The following is a 16,737-nucleotide window of genomic DNA, read 5'->3' as shown; positions in this document are numbered from 1 at the left end:
ACTAATTGCATTTCCCTGAGAAACTTTCTGAACTACTGTAGGCTTATCTAAGTGGGCAGAGCATACGGTTGCTTGGCTTTCAATGGCCTGAAGGAGTCAAACAACAGTTACTGTAACTCACAGGGGTCCAACTGTACTCATGGCTTGTTCATACTCTTTAGATGCAAGAGATATTACTGCCCTGCAGATTTTTGGCAGTAGCAATGCATGAAAACAGGACAGCAAAGGAAAGGTAACAGCTCTTCACTCTCTCAGCTGGGAAGTTCTGGCACCAAACCAGTCAGTTACTTGTAGCTTCATAAGAGCTATTTTGGACAACTGAAATCAGACTTCAGGGACAAATGCACCTGCAGGTCTGCCTCAGAGTGATTTTTGTCCTGTATTCCCATCGAGTCGTGTTCTGCCCTCTAAAACTTTGCTTTTGTGATAAAGGTTTCTTACAGACATCCCTCCTGCTCAGCAGGAGGTTAAAAGGAAGGTATTTGTTCAGTATCTCTCACAAGATATAGCTAGTCTATGAGTTAAGAGTTTGGAGGGCACTGTGCACTGCAGATGATTCCAACCACAAGTTAACGTAGCCCTGCAATGGAACTTAAGATATTTCTTTGAGTGGAAAAACTACAGGAAGGTTAAAGCATTATGAAATCTTATGTGCTAAATAGTTGATAAGAAATAGATACCACACTTTCAGTACATTAATTCTGAGTCAGTGGGACTTATTTTGCCCAAAAAAGTTAATGAACAGGTTAACCTTGCAGTCAGTCCTGTAATCTCTGTGAACCATGGCTCTTGCCAGCCATGCAGGCGCAAAGGACAGGTTTGCTCAAAGGGGAGACCATGAGCAAGGGCTTCAGAGGTCAGCTTCCAGTACAGGTGACATCTCTTAGAATAACCCAAAAAAGACAGACCCCTCCCCAGTGCCCCAATTTCTAGTCTGAAACCTGTCAATAATAGCTTTTAGTTGGTTCTCTAGTTCAGTCAAAGAAGATGGCTCGCTTCTAACAAATGATGGACTAAATCCATCTGAATAAAATAAAAAGAGCTAGAAACTCTTAAACTACTGCTACTATAGAACTGGAACTGGTTGCGTATGAAGTGTACTGCTTAAATACAGAAAGAGAGATAGATAATGTTCTGCACTGACATATTTGGGTATAGCTTCATCTCAGCTTCACTGTCTTCTGACATGCCATTTCTAGAAGCGACCATAGATGGGCTAACAAAATGCATTCACCCTCCACACTCTGTAGCTCCTCATAAACCAATAAAAGCTGTTTCGGAATAATTGTGGTGTAAGAAAAGACCCTGGAAACGATGACGGGTCTACATTCAGTCTCAGAACACTTGCATTATACGTTTACAATACCCTCTTATGTCACAGACCTTCAGAGAACAGCTTATTTGGTTTATGACCCTAAGACATAAATTCACTTTTATGCACCTCTGCACGATAAATGTCATTAATGTGATGCTGTAAAAAAGAGAAATTACAATTTTTAGTACTGAAATGTAATAAACATAGAGGTTTTTATCCTACTTCTGAACAAATACGAACCAAGATTGTTCACATGGGAAGAACTTGCCTTTCTTTTTAAAGTTACCAAAATTCATCTCCAAAACTACGTAGAACCCTGTCTGGCTGATTGCCTTTAATTATACTATCAATACAATCCTTATCATGAATAATCATTTGTTGAGAATATTTTAAAAGTCAAATTTCTCTCAGAGTTGAGACACACTGAAATGCTGCTGTAAATATATTAACATTTCATAAGGGCAAGATACCTTTTTACTCAATGTATTTTTTAAGATCTAGGAGACAGCATCCTTTTGCATATTGTTGACAGCTTTAACTATCAACAGGCAAAATCATCTTCCAATCCTATATGGTGCTTAAAGTTTTTCCATATTAACAAACCTACCCAAGGTGAATCTTCTGAAAAGATTATCTTTTTGGCACAAAAATTATTACTGAAGTATTTGGCCCAAAGTATTTCACACAGGTTTGCTGCTGAATACAACAGGCAGAGGCTGCCTTCTTCAAGGTAGTCATATAGTTAGTATGACAGACCAACACAGATTTCAATTACTGTATTATGATCAGAGCATAAAATAAAGAGGGAAAGTGCGTAGAAGAAATCCACAGGAAATAAACCAGACTGACAACTGCCTAGAATTCAATTTTCCTGAAGTGATATTGAAATACAGAGAAGTAGCGGAACATTGATTAAGTTTCAGACTGCCACATTACTGATGCCACCTCAGGAACCTGTATGCTCTGTTATCACCATGGCAATGCAATCATCAGTGCAATCTGGAGTGCGTGGCACTGCCACTGCTCATTTACATCTCTGATAGATGCTGCAGAGACTTGGGATTCGATAAGCCCACATTTTGTCAAGTGTACGGTGGAAAATAAAGCCCAGAACCCTGACTGAAGTTCATAAACAAACGTTACGTAAAAGGAAAGGGGGAAACGTTCAGTATTCTCAACATGCACATTTAATCCAGGCTTTATAATATGAGTTTCCACCCTCCAAAATTCTCACAGCTCATTATGCCACTGGAAACACTCTACTGTTAATGTCTTGTGCTGCATCCAAAAAGAAATGCCATTATATTCATCTTTCTTATTTCTACTCAGCAGCTGAAGTGGTCTTCAGATGCTTGCCTTTCATCTTCACTTCAAAAATCTTCATAAAACACCCTGCATCATCCCAAATTTTTGAATATTTATATCTGAGATATGAAAGACATCGAGATTTATGCCTCCAGGCTCATAATTCTAAGCCAAATGGATGACAGCTCTGGACCTGTCCCTTGGGTACTGCATGCAGCCGCTCTCAGCGCACGCAGAGCTGCAGCCAGCATCACCCTTTGGTGAGAAATGGTGATCCATGTTACGCAAGTCACAGGGCTGCAAATTAAGTTCAGTTAGGGATAAACATCTAGGAAAAGGAACACTGAAATTACACCCTACATCAGGAGGACTATATATTATTAGACTATTGAACAGTATTATGGTATGCGAAAGGCTATAATGCTGGGGACATTTTTAAATGCAAGTTCATGAATAAAAAATATTACCACAAATGCTGGGAAAGGCATCCAGGTTAACAAATAAACTCACTTTCAAAACATTGCTTTGACCAAACAGAAATCAAAATATATTTACAAATATCACAGGAAAAAAAGAACCGTGATCTTTTCTAAGCCAAAGCCCCTCACCATGGTGTAGTGTAGCTGCAATTTTAGTCTGAGTGATATCACTTCAGACAACTGTATGACTGCATGTGAAAACCTAAATTTTCCAAGCTCTTCCTGTAAACTCTCTTTTGGGAAAGGTTTGTAGCCATGTACTAAAAAACTAACTTGAAGCAAACTTGAGAAACAGAACAAATAACTCTTTGAAACTTCAGAGAAAAAAAATGTGCTTTAAAAGCAAATTATACATGTTATCCTGCATTCTACACTCACACTCCCTATAGGTGTGCATTGAGTTTACAAACTGAATGTTACGTAGGTTTATAGGAGAACGCGTTTTCCTCTGAAGTTTTGTTGGGCATTTTATTTCTCTGAATGGTAACCCCTGAAATGCCACTGTAAATCCTGGAGAGAAGGATTGAAGTTGAAGTGGTCATAAGATAAAGGTATCAAATCCACTTTGTCCCCACATACATGGCATGGTCTTTATGTAACAGAGATGGGTTCACACGGCATGTGTACACACACAGTACATTTGATAACTCAGCAGTTAGTACATTAACTAGAATTGGAAGCCAGAACAATCAGACACTCCAGTGGTTAAAAAAAAAACCTCAACTAAGTACTTAAAAATAGTAAAAGTAATAACACAGGATTAAGTATCATTGAACAGCAAACACTTAAGTGTAATTCAGAGCCTTTGCAAGGTACTTCTTGCCCACAGTCATCTGTTCTTTGAACAATGAGGAAAAGTAAAATGCTGTCATTTTCCAAGTGCATAATTACAGCGGTTCACAAAGGTAATTGCAAATGAGTATCACCCGCTCCAGTTCCCTGTACAGCAGAAACTTCATGAACAGGAATGTAATTATTATAATTTGCCAAGTTCCCATGTAATCAGCTGCACAACCAACACTGCACGTGTTCCAGAACTTCTGTGTGAACAGACCTTGTGTTTGGCAACTACCAGAAGGGACACTTTCTAGCCTAAGCTGATAGGATGTGTGACAGGAAAATAAATAATAGAGGAAAGCCACCTCTAGAGGCCCAGTCTGTAGCAGAAAAATAAAAAAAAGAAATTGTGATGAAATCAGTCACAGACCATACTTGCAATTTTTTTGTTGTTCAAAGACACGTTTGTTGGATTACATTAAAACACTTTCAACTACCCTTGTGGTACTTCAAACAAACAGAAAACATGGTGGAAACCTGTGAATAGCAAATAATGTCTTAAAAAAAAAAAAAGTCAAACATGGGCATGGCTTCCTCTCCTGATTTTGAGGCTGGCCTGGAATATGGATCCAAACACTAAGCTCTGAGTTTTCCCTTCCTGTTTTCCCTTCTGTCTTTCTTTCTTTCCACAAACACTACAATACAGGGAAAACTTGCTTCCTTATTGAGCTCTCGTAAATGCTCAATGATAAACACATATTATTATATAGTTTTAAGCAGTACTGAGGAGAGCTTCTAAGCATCCGCATGTAATATTAGAAGAGGTAAGTCATTACCTTTTCATTCAATCGCACTTACTGCTACAGCAGTAAAAAATAAAATAAAATAAAAATAAAAAGACTTCTCACTTACAGAAAAGAGCCTGAAACATATCTCAGCAGACACTCAAGACCTTTTCAAAAACTGAATTACACCTATAAAAGTAAGAACATGGAAGTACTTCACAAACATGTGGCACTACGTTTCTGAAACACATTAACAGCTTTTAAGCACCGAGGACCTGCTGTAAGTCAGCACCAAAAAGTCTTAAATATAATTGCCTTTGACTAATAGGCATTTTATGTTAAAGGATAACCTCTAATTCTGTTCCAAGAAGTACATGTTTGCCATTCAATGCAGACATTAGGAATTGTGATGAATAACTATGAATGGTGTTACAGTCAGTGTTACAACTGGAAAGATTGTGGTGGTGAAAATAGGAAAAGAAACGAACAGGAAAGGAATGCCCACCTGTATCCAAAGATCCAGGTTCATAGAAAGACTGCAGAGAGCAGGGATATCCAGAAAGAAATTCTTCCCCAGGGGCAAACAGCCCTTAAATAGGGTCTACAGCCTTCACCTGTGCTCACACAGCTGACTCAGTCCTGTCCTCAGGTGATCAATCAGGGGTTCAGGCCATGACTCAACAGTTCCCATACAAATGGAAATTATTATGGGAAAAAAAAAAAGAAGAAATCTATTTAAAATTAGGTGAATCAAGTCACTAGAATTAAAATTAATTAAAATTATGAAGTTTAAAAAAAATCCGTAAAACTCAAAGGGTAAAAAAGGAAAGAAGGAAAGAGAAGGAAAAAAGGAAGAACTTTAAAAACTAAGAGATTATTTGTAACTCAGTAAGATAAAAAAGATAAAGTAGTTATATGGACATATAAATATCACGTATCAGTGTGTAGAAGGAGCCGTAGGAGAGAGACAGGGAGAACTCTCTCAAAATAACATCCTAGTTTATTACTTGCAATACAGTATGACCCTATTTTCATGCAATGTGGTGTAAAATGGATTTGAGTAGCAGTGGGAACTACATTTATCTCTACGAGATGCCCAGCTTCCCTATGAGACTGGATATTATGAAAGACTTGCACTGTACAGACTTTAAAAGGGCGAAGCGAAGCTCCTTTATTTCAGCATTCCTCCCATCTCTGCAGTTTTTTCAAATCTTATAAAAGAATTGCAGAAAAGACATCATTTCCCCAATGCACACAGACAATCATTCTTCAGCCCAACTGTGGTTACTAAGATTAAACAGAAGCCCAGCTCTTGGGAATGGAGCTTTGGAAAATAAATAAATAAACATAAATATAGGAGCATATAGATGCTGCATCCATAAAGAGTATACACTAAAGCTCCATTCAAGCGGCACCCCAGGATAAAACCTGTCTGTGTCCACTCTCCACTCCCCTGTCCTCACCTTAGGACATACCTAAGCTCTGACCTGAAGGGATGCAGGCAGGCAGGGCACCACAGTGACCCAGCTGCAGTGCCAGCAACATTGTTTGGGGAAAAAAAAAAAAAAAGAAAAAAGCATCCAGGGCAGTGTTATTCCCTCCATGAGCATTCCTTCTTTCCATACCAACTGCGGTGATTCCTTACCGTTTTTAATTTACACGTTATTTCGCAAATGCATACATGAGGGTGGTAGGAAACAGTCCTGTTAGAGACAGACAAGTTCTGCTGAAGGGAAACCCTATGACATAGACTTGCATTCCTCTGAGACTAGATGTGCCAAGAGCTGTGGACATGGAAGGTGAGTGTTATTCAAACCAAAATTACACTTGGAGACTTTTGAATAGGGGCCTGCTCTGCCCCTCCAACAGCTGGACACAGGACTGATGAGTAGGTCCTAGGGAAACTGTTTTAAGTTGAGGAAGGGAAGATTTCGGTTGGATGTCAGGGGGAAGTTCTTTACAGAGAGAGTGGTGAGGTGCTGGAACAGCTGCCCAGAGAGGCTGTGGATGCCCCGTCCATCCCTGAAGGTGTTCCAGGCTAGGCTGGATGGGGCCCTGGGCAGCCTGGGCTGGTATTAAATGGGGAGGTTGGTGGCCCTGCATGTGGCAGGGGGTTGGAGATTCACGATCCTTGAGGTCCCTTCCACCCCTGGCCATTCTGTGATTCTGTGATTCCCTTCCACGTCTCCTCCCTGGCTCTGCCATCTGGAGTTCCTGGGGTCACTACATACCCTCCAGCCAGCCAGGACCCAAGGAAATCTCTCTCTTCACTTGCCTTCATCCTATGCATTGGCACCAGCGTGGTGGCTGCTGGTGGCTGCAGCTGGCCCCTCATGGCTGACTGTGGCTGGCTAACATGAGCCCCTGCTAGAACACTAGACTGAAACGCAATCATGTAAAGGAATGACATTTTAAAAACAATTTCTTGGCAGCTGTACACCAAATCCACGGGGAGACACACTCTACGTATGAGAATAGTTATTCCATTGGAAGCAAGCAATCGCTCAAAAGGATTTCTTGTAATGTTTCTTCATGTTAACACAGCTTAAGTAAATAATTTGATGTACGCATTCTGATCTTGAAAAACACATTATTAAAAGCAAAAATCACTGCTTTTTCTAAGCAGAGAACAGGGAAAAAATTAAATCCTCATCTTGAGCTGCTCATTACTAGAGCAACGATAAACTCTTTGGCAAAGAAAATGGGGAGTGTAAGGCACAGGTGTAGTTTTCTGTATGTCTGTGTACACGTGCCTGGGGATAATACGAAGCCTGATCAGCCTGCAAATAACTAAGCAACAGGTCTCTCCAGTGTTTATATTTCCAGAAAGCATCAAAAAGGGCAAGCAGTCTTCTTATTTGCTCTAAATACAGCAGGCAGTAATTGTACATTTAAGCCATTTATGCCATACCCTGTAATTTCATACATAACAATTTATTTTTTTACAGCTGTACCATACATTCATTATGCTATATGCATAATGGATAAAATGCAAGGTGAATCCACATCTTCATTTTTAGGGAAAGCTTTCAGATAAGCAAGTTATGATGAGAAACACCTCTGTTACAAGATTTCTATTTGTTCTGGTGCTTGCAAAGCAACAGAAATCTGAAATCTGAAATGTTTGTCATTTCCTACGTAATTTAAAAAATAAATAATAAATAAAATGAGGTTTGGTCTTCGTTCTCAATTCAGAATCATACATGTGCATCTCTTTCATTAGTTTCAATGAGAGCTGTACACAGGATCACGCACAGTAATGTCCTTTCGACTTTGTCCTGAGATGTCAATTAATTTTTTGGGAAATCTAACAGCATACAAAGGAAATATCTGTTAACCATAAATAAAAATAAATAAATAGAAGAATTCTGTATGTGAAACTTCAGAATGGATTGCAGCAAAAACTGAGAAAATAACTTTTCAAGGCAAAATTATATGTATACTACACACATCTTTTATTTCAAAAAAATAAGATCACTGAAAAATAATTCAGCACCTAAATAGAGGAAAGTATTTTTCCCCACAAAGGCCCCCTAAAGAAATCTACTCCCTTTTCCAAAGCTTCAAATGTACTGTAAGATTCATTCCAGCAGAACGGCAAAAAATTATAGCAATTTGAGAGTAAAATATGGACAAGATCGAGGAGAAAAGTAGTCAATCTATTCTCCTTTCAGCTTTCAGTACAATAGTTAGCACACAGTTTAGAGCAGTAAAGGGGACTCAAAGCAGGGAATGTTTATTCTTAGCGCTCACCTCAGGGCAAAAAGACTTCCAGCTGAACAGTCTACCTACCCCAGCCATTTCGCCTTCAATTGAGATTAAGGCTTTTGGTTTGCGGACACTCTCTCTCATTTTATTTATTAGCCTCAATTCCAATTAAATTGTATTATACTGTGTTATCTTACCTTCCTTTCTTTTTTTTCTTTTTCTCGGGCCACTTGGCATGCTGTCCCCCTGTCACAGACACCAATAGATCGTGATAACTCCGTGACAGTTATCCTAATAATTTTATCAGGTTAGTATCTCTGATAAAAGCAGATTTTATTTGCAATTGCAGTAGCGGGTGTCCTGCAAGCAGAAGCACCTGCAGAAAACAGCATTAAGGCTTTTATGCCCTATTTCCCAACACTTATCTTTTCCACCCCTGGCTCCTCATTGGCCAAGTACTTCAGGTTCACAAATCTTCCTGACGCTTAACTAAACATACGGAAACATAAATTGTTGCAACCTAAGCCTATGTGTTGCTAATTAATTAAACTCTAATGTTTGCTTCTGTTACTTCTGGACATCTGCTCATCCTTGCATAGAGGTAAGCTTAGAAGGAGGACAGAAGGGAGTACCCTGATGCCTGCCTGTTGCATCCCAACCTACTCACAGAGCAAGACAATCCCACCTTGTGTGGAGGCCCTGGCTTCTTTGATGCTCGTTAAGTGTTTTTTTCTTTTGTTGAGGGTCTCTTATCCAAAAAGAATAGCCTTACAACATGCTTTCTAGTCCATAATACTATACACATACCATTCGCAACATTTAAAAACTATTGCAGCTTTGTGAGTGAGAATTAATCACATAATTCAGCAACTATAATATACTACTAACATATATGGTATTTGTAGTTTTTCACACCAGCTATTTCTAAGGACAAGTCACAACATACAAATACTTTGTGCCCTACTTCTTCAGATCGATTCCCCATTTTCAATATCTAACACTGAAACAACATTCCATTCCTACAGAACTGTTCTGTAATATCTCCAAGTTCTGATTTGCACCGTACAAAATATTTCATTCTTTTCTCTCTAACTTCTAACCCTCCACTACTAAATTGGATTTGAAACGTTTATGAGTTTTCAAATGTTTAAGCAGTCCTTTCCTGATATACTGAAGCTTCTCTCACAACATTACATTTTTCATTAAAGACACGATTCAGATTTCAGCAAAGTCAGCAGGAAGGGTCTTGTTAATTTCAGTGGTCATCTATAGAACAGAACAAAACCCAATTACCAGCACTTAGAACCTGAAACAGACATCGTACTTAGACTGAGGGCAATTACATGCAAGATGGTGCATCTGAATAGAAAGTGTTAAAAGGTAGACTGAATGGGCTTCAGCAACTTCACCTAGCAAAACAGGTCCCTGCAATGACAGGAAGGCAGGAGTAGATGATCTTTGTAAGTTTACTAAAACCCAAACCATTCTATCAGTCTGTGACTCTAAATAATTACTAGGAAAAGCTGCTGACTTTTGGTGCTAGCTTACAGGAGTTAAATGGGCAGCCCTAGAAATGCTAAACCTATCAGATGCAGTTTTGCACCCAGCAGACTACAATAAATATTGACACATAACAGTTTGCCTTTTCCCTTCTTGTTATGCTTATTATAACAGTTGTATTCTCACTTTGCTAAATTTAAGAAACTTTTTTTTTTTTTTCTTACAAGAACATTTTACTGCGGTCTTCACCTCTGAGAACTACTGCTATACAACAACAATCTAATACAAAAATAAAAATAAAAAATAAAATCAAACACCTATTTTCAAAGTGCGTAATGGCACTTTGCTGATTAGATATCAGCACACTTACCATGTACGCAGGTTGTTCCAAAAGTAAAGCTTCCTCTTTATTTCCATGGAAGCTACAACAGACAATCAGAGAACAATAGCACTGTTTGGTAGAGGACATTCTCAGCTACTAAACACTATTTTTCAGCATAGGCACCATCATCAGCTGTGCTTTTTTGCCAGCAATGAAAAAGAGCCTGACTCAATGTGGCCACCACTGAAACGCACCACTCGCTGCCTCACTGTGCTCACATCCACTGCTTGGTCTCCATAAACGTTCAGCAAACAGCAGTGAATGCCAGTGGGTGCCATTATTTTCTGCATGGAGGAATTCAGTGACACACTTTTGCTTTGTCTGCACTTCTATGTTAGATGCCATTTTGACAGACTGCCCCTCTGCTGTTATGTCCCACAGCAACAAAATGGAATATTGGAAAGAAGGTTCAGTCCCTACTGCCATACCACCAGCATCTGCCTCTGACATTATGGGCCAGCATAATAAAATACGAGGAATTTCTTTCATAGCAGTCCTTGTACTTCATCTCTCATTTGTCTGGGTGCTTGCACAAGTTCATCATGTAATCCCTGAATCGCTGATTTATGTATCTCCTGATTCTGTTTTAATGGAGTTGCACTGGTACAAACCTTCTGGCAAAGATTTTCAAACATGCTTTCTTCTTCTAAATTTTTCCAACTGGTTCTGAATTATTCAGCCTGCTGCCAAGATCTGGCCTTAAAGGATAGACTCTGACAAATGAGAGGGACAAGCTAATGGTCTTCTTTGTCTTTCATCAGATCTCATAGGATTTTCATCATCAGCATAACCTTAAGAAAAACGCATGTTTAAGGTTTGCTTGTTAGCATACAATAATCAAAGTGATTTAATAGAAGATTACTTTTCCTGGCCAAGATCATAAGTACGCTCAGTTCACTGCCTTATTTCAAGCAAGGAAACAGCAGCACACATTACATGCCCCCCACAACACAAAACTTACATCAACATGTGCTGCAAGGATAACTTGACCAATGATGCTGGTGCCAATACTCCAGAATAAATACACATTATTAATTGTCCTACTTCAGCCTGATACTAACAGCTTATATACAGAAGCTTTGTGTTGAGAAGTGGGAAGTTAAATAAAGATGGAGTCCCATCTTAGCAATTATTTTCCACAAAACAGGTATCCCATCACCAGACCAATCTTCAGTATCTCATCCCCTTTCCAGCATTTCTTTTTTCTCCAGCAGGTTCAAATTCCTCAATAATCAAGAATTTAAGATAGGACCATTACCCTTTTTTCCTCTTTTGTCTACAGAGGACAAAAGATCTTGATGTTACCAATTACTTGATTGCATCAGTCTGTCACTATTTGCCTAGAATACAAGAATTGCCTTTAGCAATGTGTTATTTTTGGAGGTTTGAAGGAAATATTATCCATACTTGATATTGGATTGCATGCCCCAAAACATAAAACTTGAGTGTAAATTTGTACTTAGGCTAAACTGCCTCACTTGAAGTTTTCCTTTTACAATTCAGATTTTCTCGGTTTTCAGACTTACAAAAATTCTTCTACATGAAACGTACAGCTGTCAGTGCTCTGCTGCTGGCTATTCTCCCATTTTTCCTTATGATTGACAAGAACTGTTTCTATCCAAGTTATTGCTCGTGCTTCACACCAACCACTACTCTCCAGTTCTAAGAAGTAAAGATTTCCATTGCATAAACTTGATTAATAAATTCTGGCCATGTAAAGCTTCATCCAACTGAACATTCAATCCATCAAATACTGAGCTATACAATTTTAAAAATAATTTTTCATTATTTAAGATGCAGAAAAAGGATGGTTCCTAGAAGTCTCTTATCTGCTTCCAGCACAGTAATCATCCTAAGCAACAATTCCACCTGGGAGCACGTGGTTATTGCTTGACCAGACAGAAAATATCAATGGCTTCTTTTGTATTTCTTGACTAATTGAGAGGAATCCACCAGTTCTCTCAGCAAAATTTATACAAGTTACCTTGTATATCAGTTTGAAAAAAAGGGTTACCCACATTTGTACATCAATACTTCCAGAGGAAGGTTCTTCTAATGCATGGATCATTGACTGATGGCTCATTTTCCCCAAGATTCAGCAAAGAACATATGGCGAGAGCTGCACAGAGCAGTAACAGCTTATCTATCTGTAATACTGAAAGTCACTGCTTATTCCAGCTGTGCAACAGTGAAACCACTGAAATCAAGAGATTTCCACCAGTGCATAATAACACTGTTACAATACAAGCAAAATCTTGGAAATCTGAAGGTTTGAGTTTCTCTCTTTTTCTTCCCTATTTCCAACCCCTCTGAAGTGTCGAATTCAATTTGTGAAAATGTAAGGATAGAGAAGTTCTTAACAGACCACAGCAGAACGTATCAGCAGCTTAAGTTCTGTCACTTTTCAGTTCTAAAGTCTACAACGGGAAAATCACCCCAGAGACTGTGGGAAATGTAAGTATGTATGAATGTATAATACTGAGGAGAGAAGCAACTCCAGAATATACTCGTGATGATAAACCTCGTGGCAAAGCATATTAAAGCAACTTGTAACATTTCACCCGATAGTAGTAGCTTCAATAATACTGAGAAAAATGATGCTTTTAGTGTGAATATCAGTTTTTAGTGTGAATATGCTTTAACCTTACAACTAGCCCAGATAGAAAGTTGCTGGCTCTGAGCTAAGGGGCCATGTTCATTCAAAGATTCTAATGCGCAACCCATTCTTACCTCCATCACAGATGCAAGCCATATGCTGCGAAGTTAAAACATCTTACTGCTTCCTCTACTGAATTTTGCATTTGCTAATGACTGTTATGGAAACAGATGCTGCTGCAAAGTCATGGGAAAGCACTGTGCTGTCTGTGTGACTGTGGCAGTAATGCAAAGTTGCCCATGAGAGGGGAAGGCTTCAAATTAAAACATGTGTAATTCATTTCCCTCTCAGAATATTCTCTGGTGACATTTGTACAGATCCCTGTGTGGTAGCAATCTATTTGTAATGCTTTGCAATTGGTTTGAAAGCAGTTTCTGCTCTGTGGAGTGACAGCAGTGGCAGTGATTAAATGAAACTGGAATGTAAGGCCCCGCTGAGCTTCCCCTGCCAGGGAGCAGCCAAACCACTGTGCTTTGGAACTGCAGGGAGATATTTGGTATTTTTTCTTCTTTTCCTTGCCAACTTGATTTGTTCTGTTTGACTTACTTCCCTTTTCCATAAGACTGTCACTATCTCTGACAAGCTAATTATGATAATTCATTTCTGAATACTTTTAGAGAGATGTCTCAATGTCAAATAATGTTGTAATAAAGATGAGGAGAAAACAGCAGGTACTTGACATCTAATTTAGTTAGAGCTGCTAGCCTGAAACAACAGAAGAAATGAAAGTACAACACATATCATGCATAGATTTATTAAATCTCTCAGTATCAAGAAGAAAACTTGAACTAACAACCTGGCCAATGAGTTTCACTGTTCTGTGAGTCTTATCTATTACACATTTAAGGAAGAGAAGGAACACTTTCCATCCTCTCCCCAGTTATTAGAATTCAGACTCTTCAGTGCTCAGAGTACAAGGATAGAGGACTGTGAAGCTTCATAGACCTTCTGAGGGAGCTGCAAGGAAGCTGTCCACGCAGCCAGCACCTTTGCATTAAGTGAGCAAACCTTTAAAGCCTACTTCTGTTTAAAGGACTACTGTAGAAAATAGTGAATGTCACCATTCTTGAGCCATAACTGGCAACAGAAATCAGTGCAATTTCACTCTGAAGACCTCCTTCATCCCATCATTGCTCCAGGACAAAACCAAAATCATACTCTCACAAGCCAAAATATCAAGACTGAGATTGGCACTGAGCAGATCTGTTTAGGCGGAAATTCACTTAAATCCTCCTGTGAAGTAATACTTCCTGTCATTCAGGCCATCTAATGTTTGGTAAGGACAATGCGACGACACAAGCAAGGATGAAGTAACAGACTTCCCCATACATTAACTGTAAAGAGGCTTTAGCTTTACTCTGTGCTAATTTACAAGATCCAGCAAAACCAGTGATAAGCTTTACCATAAAAAATACCATGGTCAGTTTTACTAATATACACACATGATGCAGAGCTCTATTAATAAAATCAAGGTTTTTTTGGAGTGCTCTGCCATCTGTGAAGTATGCAGGAATACACAGAAGAAAAGACATTAATTACTGAACTGAGAATGAAAGAACACGGTCACCACCATATACAAAAGATCCCTGGAAAAGCAGCCTTTCTCGTGAAGTACTTCTGAGACTGACGTGCTAAGGGATCTTTCTTTTGCTTTCTTTAAAGTTGCTGGATACATCCCAACCAAAGATACAACAGTACTCTCTGCAAGACCTCAAAAATTACAACGTTATTCACTACCTCAACTTGCTAACTCAGTAATGCTCAGCCTCAGGTCTGGTTGCTTCCACTTGCCTCCAATACAAAAATCACAGCTATCTCAGTATTTGTGAAACTGGATCCATAAATTTATCTCTCACATATGTGCCCTGCACTGCTCTTCAGCAGAGTTTCATCAGTTTTGTACTTTCATTATTAATTTGAGCATGGAAAGAGTTGGCTCTACTTCCAGGTCCCAGAGAGTGCTGTGTGCCCTTAAAAAATAAAATTCTAGCAACAAAGAACTTACTAAAATACAACTATTAAGATTCCCAACAGTAAATATGCTCCAGCCACATCTTGTGCAATATCTTAAATTCCAGTTTATATACAGATTCTGTGAGGACCCTGGTGACTATCTGAACTGGCAGAGTTTATACATTACATATTGTACAGGAGCACTAACAAGTTCTCCGGTCTAGTTAGATACTTTGTTAGCAATCATTCCCATACTGTAATGAAACTTGTACAGCAACCTCAGTAGGAGAGAGCCCAGGACTGTACGCTGGAGGATACCAGCAGAAGAGCACTTCAGTCCCTTCACCAAACCTATCAGGATCCCCAGGACATAAGGAAGAATGCACCCATCCCTCAGTACAATTGCAGCATTAAAAAAGCATGACTGGGTTTTTTCCTCATGCAAGACAAGCTCAGCAGATTTTTCTCCTTTCCTTCAGGTAGTGTTAAAACAGTTATCAATTGTGTTGATTTTTAGATGAAGGGCAGTTATACACTTGGCTTCCTCTGTGTGAGTTAACTCAAAACTAGCTAGATACATCAACAGAGCCAAGCAAGATGTTATTTTATATACGACTATTTTCTGTTTTCCTTTTTCCCTTGCTTCTGTATTAAACAGTGAAGAGGCATTTAGAACTGCTGAGCAGTTTCTGGCACATGATTCCTCTGGAAGAACTTTGAAATGCTCTGTCCTTCCTCTCAAAATTTGTTGTGTAGTTGAGTTTGCTCTGATACAGTGCGCTGTTCTGTAATCAGAGACAACTGAAGATCAGGCGAAGTCTAACAAGTTGCTTAATGAAGTACAAAACCATTACCTGGTAGCAACCACCTCTCACAAGAGAACCTACTGAGAGTGTAGAACTATTTCAGACAGAACAAGTTTTCACACCTACCCTGCCAGCAATCATCCTTATTTTCTGATAAGCTTTAAAGCTTTCTTAAATACACCTGTGGCAATGTCTTGGGAATATAAATAGCTATTTGAGTAGTTAGGTAAAATAAGGCGCAACACTTTTAAGAAATGATGGAACCTTTTGCTGAGAGGCTCTCAAATCAAAATTGTAAACTCCTCCAGTCCCTGATGCTGCAGAGCATTTTGTTACAGGTACTTAACAGAGACATTGAAAAATTCTCTCAGGTTGCCTCAGCAAAAGCTTGAGAACAGTCCTTATAACCGTTATGAAATTACATGCAAGGAAAGTCTCCAATAGAAATTCATACATGATCAGACTTCCAGAGGTGCCTTAAAACATGCACATGAGTAATTTTCTAGCTTCCTTCAAATTTACCCTGGCAACTGGCACAAACAGTCAGGTATGATCAATTAACTGATCTACTTGCGGCACATTAGTACAAATACTCTTTCAGACTATATTTAACTTTGGATCCAGTGCCCCCCAAAAATTTAAAGAAACAGTCACATCTCTCAAGTCGTTACTCATGGGGTCATGAATGGAAAACGTCAGCAAGCACCATGTCTTTTCTGACAGCTCATATTATTGCAAGAACATCCCTCAAGTTTGGATGAGAAAACAAATTTAAAAGACAATAATCAAAGGAGATGAGAGTGGCTTGCTCTCGTTTTAATAAACATGTGCTGATCCTGAGACAGAAGTATGCCTTTGTGGCTGACATGGCCAATGGTATTCTGGAGTGCATTAGCAAGAGCATTGCCAGCAAGAAAAGGGAGGTGATCCTCTCCCTCTTCTCTGCCCTGGTGAGGCCACATCTGGAACACTGTATCCAGTTCTGGACTCCCCAATACAAGAAGGACATGGAGATCCTAGAGCAAGCCCAGCAGAGGTGTAAAGGGATGGTTAAGGAGTTGAAGCAACTCT

The 16,737-nt window shown here is 39.2% G+C and overlaps 1 long non-coding RNA gene across 2 annotated transcripts in view; it reads right to left on the bottom strand.

Moving 5' to 3' along the window:
* Positions 1–16,737, bottom strand: part of LOC125691688 (uncharacterized) — a 75,422-nt gene that overhangs the window by 30,941 nt on the left and 27,744 nt on the right. Inside the window, exon 1 of one of the 2 annotated variants that reach the window (XR_007376216.1) lies at positions 5,167–5,210. The exons of the other annotated variant lie outside the window; for it this stretch is intronic. This is a non-coding gene — a long non-coding RNA (uncharacterized LOC125691688). Of the gene's footprint in view, positions 1–5,166; positions 5,211–16,737 lie in introns of those variants that run through there. 2 annotated transcript variants of the gene reach the window in all.

The sequence above is a fragment of the Lagopus muta genome, chromosome 4 (assembly GCF_023343835.1).
Source record: "Lagopus muta isolate bLagMut1 chromosome 4, bLagMut1 primary, whole genome shotgun sequence".
Classification (NCBI taxonomy): Eukaryota; Metazoa; Chordata; class Aves; order Galliformes; family Phasianidae; genus Lagopus; species Lagopus muta.
The sequence above is the reverse complement of the archived record's forward strand: the minus strand, read 5'-3'. Positions and strand labels throughout refer to the sequence as shown.